Raw genomic sequence first — 9,129 nt, forward strand, 5'->3', positions numbered from 1 at the left:
GGGGCCATTTAAAAAGTCAGTGGTTGCCATTTAAAAAGTCAGCGGCAGCCATTTAAAAAGTCAGCGGCGGCCATTTAAAAAGTCAGCGGCAGCCATTTAAAAAGTCAGCGGCGGCCATTTAAAAAGTCAGTGGCGGCCATTTAAAAAGCCAGTGGTGGCCATTTAAAAGTCAGTGGCGGCCATTTAAAAGTCAGTAGCGGCCATTTAAAAGCCATTGACGGCCATTTAAAAGCCATTGACGGCCATTTAAAAAGTCAGTGGCGGCCATTTAAAAAGTCAGTGGTGGCCATTTAAAAGTCAGTGGCGGCCATTTAAAAATTCAGTGGTGGCCATTTAAAAAGTCAGTGGTGGCCATTTAAAAAGTCAGCGGCAGCCATTTAAAAAGTCAGTGGCGGCCATTTAAAAGCCATTGGCGGCCATTTAAAAAGTCAGTGGCGGCCATTTAAAAAGTCAGTGGCGGCCATTTAAAAGCCATTGGCGGCCATTTAAAAGCCATTGGCGGCCAATTAAAAAGCCAGTGGCGGCCATTTAAAAGTCAGTAGCGGCCATTTAAAAGCCATTGACGGCCATTTAAAAGCCATTGACGGCCATTTAAAAGCCATTGGCGGCCATTTAAAAGCCATTGGCGGCCATTTAAAAAGTCAGTGGCGGCCATTTAAAAAGTCAGTGGCGGCCATTTAAAAAGTCAGTGGGGGCCATTTAAAAAGTCAGTGGCGGCCATTTAAAAAGCCAGTGGTGGCCATTTAAAAGCCATTGGCGGCCATTTAAAAAGTCAGCGGCGGCCATTTAAAAAGTCAGCGGCAGCCATTTAAAAAGTCAGTGGCGGCCATTTAAAAAGTCAGTGGTGGCCATTTAAAAAGTCAGTGGTGGCCATTTAAAAAGTCAGCGGCAGCCATTTAAAAAGTCAGTGGTGGCCATTTAAAAAGTCAGTGGTGGCCATTTAAAAAGTCAGTGGCGGCCATTTAAAAAGTCAGTGGCGGCCATTTAAAAAGTCAGTGGGGGCCATTTAAAAAGTCAGTGGCGGCCATTTAAAAAGCCAGTGGTGGCCATTTAAAAAGTCAGTGGCAGCCATTTAAAAAGTCAGTGGTGGCCATTTAAAAGTCAGTGGTGGCCATTTAAAAAGTCAGTGGGGGCCATTTAAAAGTCAGTGGTGGCCATTTAAAAAGCCAGTGGTGGCCATTTAAAAGTCAGTGGGGGCCATTTAAAAAGTCAGTGGTGGCCATTTAAAAAGCCAGTGGTGGCCATTTAAAAGCCATTGACGGCCATTTAAAAGCCATTGACGGCCATTTAAAAAGTCAGTGGCGGCCATTTAAAAAGTCAGTGGTGGCCATTTAAAAGTCAGTGGCGGCCATTTAAAAATTCAGTGGTGGCCATTTAAAAAGTCATCGGCAGCCATTTAAAAAGTCAGTGGCGGCCATTTAAAAGCCATTGGCGGCCATTTAAAAAGTCAGTGGCGGCCATTTAAAAAGTCAGTGGCGGCCATTTAAAAGCCATTGGCGGCCATTTAAAAGCCATTGGCGGCCATTTAAAAAGCCAGTGGCGGCCATTTAAAAGTCAGTAGCGGCCATTTAAAAGCCATTGACGGCCATTTAAAAGCCATTGACGGCCATTTAAAAGCCATTGGCGGCCATTTAAAAGCCATTGGCGGCCATTTAAAAAGTCAGTGGCGGCCATTTAAAAAGTCAGTGGCGGCCATTTAAAAAGTCAGTGGGGGCCATTTAAAAAGTCAGTGGCGGCCATTTAAAAAGCCAGTGGTGGCCATTTAAAAGCCATTGGCGGCCATTTAAAAAGTCAGCGGCAGCCATTTAAAAAGTCAGTGGCGGCCATTTAAAAAGTCAGTGGTGGCCATTTAAAAAGTCAGTGGTGGCCATTTAAAAAGTCAGCGGCAGCCATTTAAAAAGTCAGTGGTGGCCATTTAAAAAGTCAGTGGTGGCCATTTAAAAAGTCAGTGGCGGCCATTTAAAAAGTCAGTGGCGGCCATTTAAAAAGTCAGTGGCGGCCATTTAAAAAGTCAGTGGGGGCCATTTAAAAAGTCAGTGGCGGCCATTTAAAAAGCCAGTGGTGGCCATTTAAAAAGTCAGTGGCAGCCATTTAAAAAGTCAGTGGTGGCCATTTAAAAGTCAGTGGTGGCCATTTAAAAAGTCAGTGGGGGCCATTTAAAAGTCAGTGGTGGCCATTTAAAAAGCCAGTGGTGGCCATTTAAAAGTCAGTGGGGGCCATTTAAAAAGTCAGTGGTGGCCATTTAAAAAGCCAGTGGTGGCCATTTAAAAGCCATTGACGGCCATTTAAAAGCCATTGACGGCCATTTAAAAAGTCAGTGGCGGCCATTTAAAAAGTCAGTGGTGGCCATTTAAAAGTCAGTGGCGGCCATTTAAAAATTCAGTGGTGGCCATTTAAAAAGTCAGTGGTGGCCATTTAAAAAGTCAGCGGCAGCCATTTAAAAAGTCAGCGGCGGCCATTTAAAAGCCATTGGCGGCCATTTAAAAAGTCAGTGGCGGCCATTTAAAAGCCATTGGCGGCCATTTAAAAGCCATTGGCGGCCATTTAAAAAGCCAGTGGCGGCCATTTAAAAGTCAGTAGCGGCCATTTAAAAGCCATTGACGGCCATTTAAAAGCCATTGACGGCCGTTTAAAAGCCATTGGCGGCCGTTTAAAAGCCATTGGCGGCCATTTAAAAAGTCAGTGGCGGCCATTTAAAAAGTCAGTGGCGGCCATTTAAAAAGTCAGTGGCGGCCATTTAAAAAGTCAGTGGGGGCCATTTAAAAAGTCAGTGGCGGCCATTTAAAAAGCCAGTGGTGGCCATTTAAAAGCCATTGGCGGCCATTTAAAAAGTCAGCGGCAGCCATTTAAAAAGTCAGTGGCGGCCATTTAAAAAGTCAGTGGTGGCCATTTAAAAAGTCAGTGGTGGCCATTTAAAAAGTCAGCGGCGGCCATTTAAAAAGTCAGTGGTGGCCATTTAAAAAGTCAGTGGCGGCCATTTAAAAGTCAGTGGTGGCCATTTAAAAGTCAGTGGCGGCCATTTAAAAATTCAGTGGTGGCCATTTAAAAAGTCAGTGGTGGCCATTTAAAAAGTCAGCGGCAGCTATTTAAAAAGTCAGTGGCGGCCATTTAAAAGCCATTGGCGGCCATTTAAAAAGTCAGTGGCGGCCATTTAAAAGCCATTGGCGGCCATTTAAAAGCCATTGGCGGCCATTTAAAAAGCCAGTGGCGGCCATTTAAAAGTCAGTAGCGGCCATTTAAAAGCCATTGACGGCCATTTAAAAGCCATTGGCGGCCATTTAAAAGCCATTGGCGGCCATTTAAAAAGTCAGTGGCGGCCATTTAAAAAGTCAGTGGCGGCCATTTAAAAAGTCAGTGGGGGCCATTTAAAAAGTCAGTGGCGGCCATTTAAAAAGCCAGTGGTGGCCATTTAAAAAGTCAGTGGTGGCCTGAGTACAATATGTTATCTTGATATGTTAATAAAAACATGCTGTGTTAATTCTGGCATGGTTACCCGCCTACAACACCCACTGTAGTATATGTAGGTTGCAAGCCTACATAAGTCAATAGAGCTAACTTGCAAGCTACTACTGTTAGCTAAACAGATAGCCACGAATAATTGTTAGCTAGCTACCCACATCTACCTTAGATAACATTGGTTTTAGATCATTTTTGCCTGCACTATCTGGTCATCTACATTATTACGATTAACATATAGCTAGCTGATAGCTATGAAACAAAACGTTTATATCTTGTTTTGTCTCCATTGTTATTGTCCTGACTGGAAGAAGGTTCAGTGAATGGGGAGGTGCACCGTGAGGTAATACAATAGGGGGAGGTGCACCGTGAGGTAATACAATAGGGGGAGGTGCATCGTGAGGTAATACAATAGGGGGAGGTGCACCGTGAGGTAATACAATAGGGGGAGGTGCATCGTGAGGGATAATACAATAGGGGGAGGTGCATCGTGAGGTAATACAATAGGGGAGGTGCATCGTGAGGTAATACAATAGGGGGAGGTGCATCGTGAGGTAATACAATAGGGGGAGGTGCATCGTGAGGTAATACAATAGGGGGAGGTGCATTGTGAGGTAATGCAATAGAGAAGTATGGTCTTGTGTTGGTGTAACCGGTGTGAAATGGTTTCAATCGGTAACGTCACTCGCTCTGAGACCTTGAGGATGTTGCTCTGCAATCGCTCTGTGGAGCGATAGGTAACGATGCTTCGCGGGAGGCAGTTGTTGATGTGTTCAGAGGGTCCCTGGTTGGAGGTCAGGTTGGGGCGAGGAGAGGGACGGGAAGCAACACCGTTACATTGGGAATGATGACAACATTACAGGAGATATTCATCTAGCTAGCTAGGTGATATAGAGTAACATGATAGTACTACTACAGGGTTATATACAGGAGATATTCATCTAGCTAGCTAGGTGATATAGAGTAACATGACAGCACTACTACAGGGTTATATACAGGAGATATTCATCTAGCTAGCTAGGTGATATAGAGTAACATGACAGTACTACTACAGGGTTCATCTAGCTGGCTAGGTGATATAGAGTAACATGTCAGTACTACTACAGGGTTATATACAGGAGATATTCCTCTAGCTAGCTAGGTGATATAGAGTAACATGTCAGTACTACTACAGGGTTATATACAGGAGATATTCCTCTAGCTAGCTAGGTGATATAGAGTAACATGACAGTACTACTACAGGGTTATATACAGGAGATATTCATCTAGCTAGCTAGGTGATATAGAGTAACATGACAGTACTACTACAGGGTTATATACAGGAGATATTCATCTAGCTAGCTAGGTGATATAGAGTAACATGACAGTACTACTACAGGGTTATATACAGGAGATATTCCTCTAGCTAGCTAGGTGATATAGAGTAACATAATATAATAATAATAATATAGTAACATGTCAGTACTACTACAGGGTTATATACAGGAGATATTCATCTAGCTAGCTAGGTGATATAGAGTAACATGTCAGTACTACTACAGGGTTATATACAGGAGATATTCCTCTAGCTAGCTAGGTGATATAGAGTAACATGTCAGTACTACTACATGGTTATATTATATACAGGAGATATTCATCTAGCTAGCTAGGTGATATAGAGTAACATGACAGTACTACTACAGGGTTATATACAGGAGATATTCATCTAGCTAGCTAGGTGATATAGAGTAACATGACAGTACTACTACAGGGTTATATACAGGAGATATTCCTCTAGCTAGCTAGGTGATATAGAGTAACATGACAGTACTACTACAGGGTTATATACAGGAGATATTCCTCTAGCTAGCTAGGTGATATAGAGTAACATGACAGTACTACTACAGGGTTATATACAGGAGATATTCCTCTAGCTAGCTAGGTGATATAGAGTAACATAATATAATAATAATAATATAGTAACATGTCAGTACTACTACAGGGTTATATACAGGAGATATTCATCTAGCTAGCTAGGTGATATAGAGTAACATGTCAGTACTACTACAGGGTTATATACAGGAGATATTCCTCTAGCTAGCTAGGTGATATAGAGTAACATAATATAATAATAATAATATAGTAACATGTCAGTACTACTACAGGGTTATATACAGGAGATATTCATCTAGCTAGCTAGGTGATATAGAGTAACATGACAGTACTACTACAGGGTTATATACAGGAGATATTCCTCTAGCGAGCTAGGTGATATAGAGTAACATGACAGTACTACTACAGGGTTATATACAGGAGATATTCCTCTAGCTAGCTAGGTGATATAGAGTAACATGTCAGTACTACTACAGGGTTATATACAGGAGATATTCCTCTAGCTAGCTAGGTGATATAGAGTAACATGTCAGTACTACTACAGGGTTATATACAGGAGATATTCCTCTAGCTAGCTAGGTGATATAGAGTAACATGACAGTACTACTACAGGGTTATATACCGGAGATATTCCTCTAGCTAGGTGATATAGAGTAACATGACAGTACTACTACAGGGTTATATACCGGAGATATTCCTCTAGCTAGGTGATATAGAGTAACATGTCAGTACTACTACAGGGTTATATACAGGAGATATTCATCTAGCTAGCTAGGTGATATAGAGTAACATGTCAGTACTACTACAGGGTTATATACAGGAGATATTCCTCTAGCTAGCTAGGTGATATAGAGTAACATGTCAGCACTACTACAGGGTTATATACAGGAGATATTCCTCTAGCTAGCAGGATGATATAGAGTAACATGATAGTACTACTACAGGGTTACGAGTTTAGCCTCCCGTGGTTGTGATACATGCTGGATAGAGTTAAGACATCTTCAACATGATCCCTGTTAGTGTTGAATGTATTGCCAGTTGAAATGTATTGGTTTACAATAGGTTAAGCATTGACTATGATATGCAACACAGTGCTGAGGAATTATATCTAATACTGTCTAGGTCCTCCCTACCTGTAGACCACTCTATCTAATACTGTCCTCAACTCACAAGTCCTCAACTAGCAGCAAAACATCAGTCTCAACGTCAACAGTGAAGAGGCGACTCTGGGATGCTGGCCTTCTAGGCAGAGTTGCAAAGAAAAAAGCCATATCTCAGACTGGCCAATAAAAATAAAAGATTAAGATGGGCAAAAGAACACAGAAACTGGACAGAGGAACTCTGCCTAGAAGGCCAAAGTCCTGGAGTCGCCTCTTCACTCTTCACTGTGCACCGGGGCCTCCCACTCCTCTTTCTATTCTGGTTAGAGACAGTTTGCGCTGTTCTGTGAAGGGAGTAGTACACAAGCGTTGCATGAGATCTTCAGCTTCTTGGCAATTTCTTGCATGGAACAGCCTTCGTTTCTTAGAACAAGAATAGACTGATGAGTTCCAGAAGAAATGTATCTGTTTCTGGCCATTTTTAACCTGTAATCGAACCCACAAATGCTGATGCTCCAGATACTCAACTTGTCTAAAGAAGGCCAGGTTTATTGCTTCTTTAATCAGAACAACAGTTTTCAGTTGTGCTAACATAATTGCAAAATTGTTTTCTTATGCTCAATTAGCCTTTTAAAATGATAAACTTGGATTTGCTAACACAAGCTCTGTGTCATTGGTCCACAGCAGTGAAAAATGCTGATAATGGGCCTCTCTGTACGCCTATGTAGATATTCCATATTCCAGCTACACTAGTCATTTACAACATTAACAATGTCTACACTGTATTTCTGATCAATGTGATGTTATTTTAAAGTGACCCCAAACTTTTGAATGGTAGCGTAAATTATACATGTATCTCTATTGATTCTTGAAGAATATAGTTTATAAATGCCTCATGAGCTTAGTTTAACTGTCACACTCCATGAGAAACCCAAATATAAGCTTGTTTTACTCCAATGTTAGTAAACATTGTAAATTATAAACAAACACTGTGCCTCCTAACATTGTTAAAACAATAATGTTGATATCATGGATGGTGGGTCCTTGCATCCACAGCTCTGTCTATTAATCTGAGAGTGGGTACATTTCTCCAGGCCAAAACAGAGGCTGGGGGCGGCCATTTTGTTATTGTTTCATTTGTGGATTTGCCCTTTAAACAGCTGCATATTATCAAGATATCAATGTGTCACCAACAAAAAGGTCAGCAAATGCAGCATTTGGCATTCATTTTTCACATGTAAATGGCGCTTTACAGTAGGACTCAAAGCATGCCATTCCATGAGCACAGCATTTAATCAATGAGCCCAATCAGTCCTCCATGACAAAATAATTATAGTCAACAGAATAGGGCTGGCTAATAAATCCATAGTTTTGGGGTTATGCTCAGGTAAAACAATTTGGCTAATCTATACTTCCATATTTCCAAGTCCTTGAAGATCAAGGACAATGAAATATGGAATTCTGATAGTGTCACGTTCTGACCGTAGTTCTTTTGTTATGTCTTTGTTTTAGTATGGTCAGGATGTGAGTTGGGTGGGTTGTCTATGTTTGTTTTTCTATGATTTGGGATTTCTATGTCTTGGCCTGGTATGGTTCTCAATCAGAGGCAGCTGTCAATCGTTGTCTCTGATTGAGAACCATATTTACTGAACCATACTGTTTTCACCCTTGTTTTCTGGGTGATTATTTTATGTTCTGTGTTTTTGCTTCACCGTTCAAGACTCTTCGTTTTTATCGTTTTATCGTTTTTGTTCAAGTGTTCAGTATTCGTAATAAATATCATGAACACTTACCATGTTGCGCATTGGTCCTCCGATCCTTCCTACTACTCCTCAGAGGAGGATGAGGATGAGGAGGAGGAAGAAACCCGTAACAGATAGACTGGTTTTTAATGTAAATATATAATTGTATCATATTATTAATTGTAGTAGAAAGCGATGGGTTAGAAGAAGCCAATGTGAAGTCAATGTGGAGACTATATACAGGGGGTACCGGTACAGAGTCAATGTGGAGGCTGTATACAGGGGGTACCGGTACAGAGTCAATGTGGAGGTTATATACAGGGGGTACCGGTACAGAGTCAATGTGGAGGCTGTATACAGGGGGTACCGGTACAGAGTCAATGTGGAGGTTATATACAGGGGGTACCGGTACAGAGTCAATGTGGAGACTATATGCAGGGGGTACCCATACAGAGTCAATGTGGAGGCTATATACAGGGGGGTACCCATACAGAGTCAATGTGGAGGCTATATACAGGGGGGTACCCATACAGAGTCAATGTGGAGACTATATACAGGGGGTACCGGTACAGAGTCAATGTGGAGGCTATATACAGGGGGTACCCATACAGAGTCAATGTGGAGGCTATATACAGGGGGTACCGGTACAGAGTCAATGTGGAGACTATATGCAGGGGGTACCCATACAGAGTCAATGTGCGGAGGCACCGGTTAGTTGAGATAATATGTGCATGTAGGTAATGTTATTTTAAAGTGACTATGCACAGATGATAACAACAGAGAGGAGCAGCAGAGTGGGGGGAGATGCAAATAGTCTGGGTAGCCATTTGATTAGGTGTTCAGGAGTCTTATGGCTTGGGGAGAAGCTGTTTAGAAGCCTCTTGGACCTAGACTTGGCACTCCGGTACCGCTTACCGTGCGGTTGTAGAGAGAAGAGTCTATGACTTGGGTAGCTGGAG

At 42.1% G+C, this 9,129-nt stretch overlaps 1 protein-coding gene and 1 long non-coding RNA gene across 10 annotated transcripts in view; both read left to right on the plus strand.

Annotated features, from left to right (window-relative positions):
* The window catches only part of dock3 (dedicator of cytokinesis 3), a 532,012-nt gene that overhangs the window by 19,006 nt on the left and 503,877 nt on the right, over positions 1 to 9,129 (plus strand). The gene's annotated exons all lie outside the window — the stretch shown is intronic.
* LOC127910411 (uncharacterized) lies at positions 4,149 to 5,048 on the plus strand. Its single transcript, XR_008074764.1, has 3 exons — positions 4,149 to 4,409; positions 4,598 to 4,665; positions 4,965 to 5,048. It is a non-coding gene; the product is annotated as an uncharacterized LOC127910411 (long non-coding RNA).

The sequence above is a fragment of the Oncorhynchus keta genome, chromosome 21, assembly GCF_023373465.1.
Source record: "Oncorhynchus keta strain PuntledgeMale-10-30-2019 chromosome 21, Oket_V2, whole genome shotgun sequence".
NCBI lineage: Eukaryota > Metazoa > Chordata > Actinopteri > Salmoniformes > Salmonidae > Oncorhynchus > Oncorhynchus keta.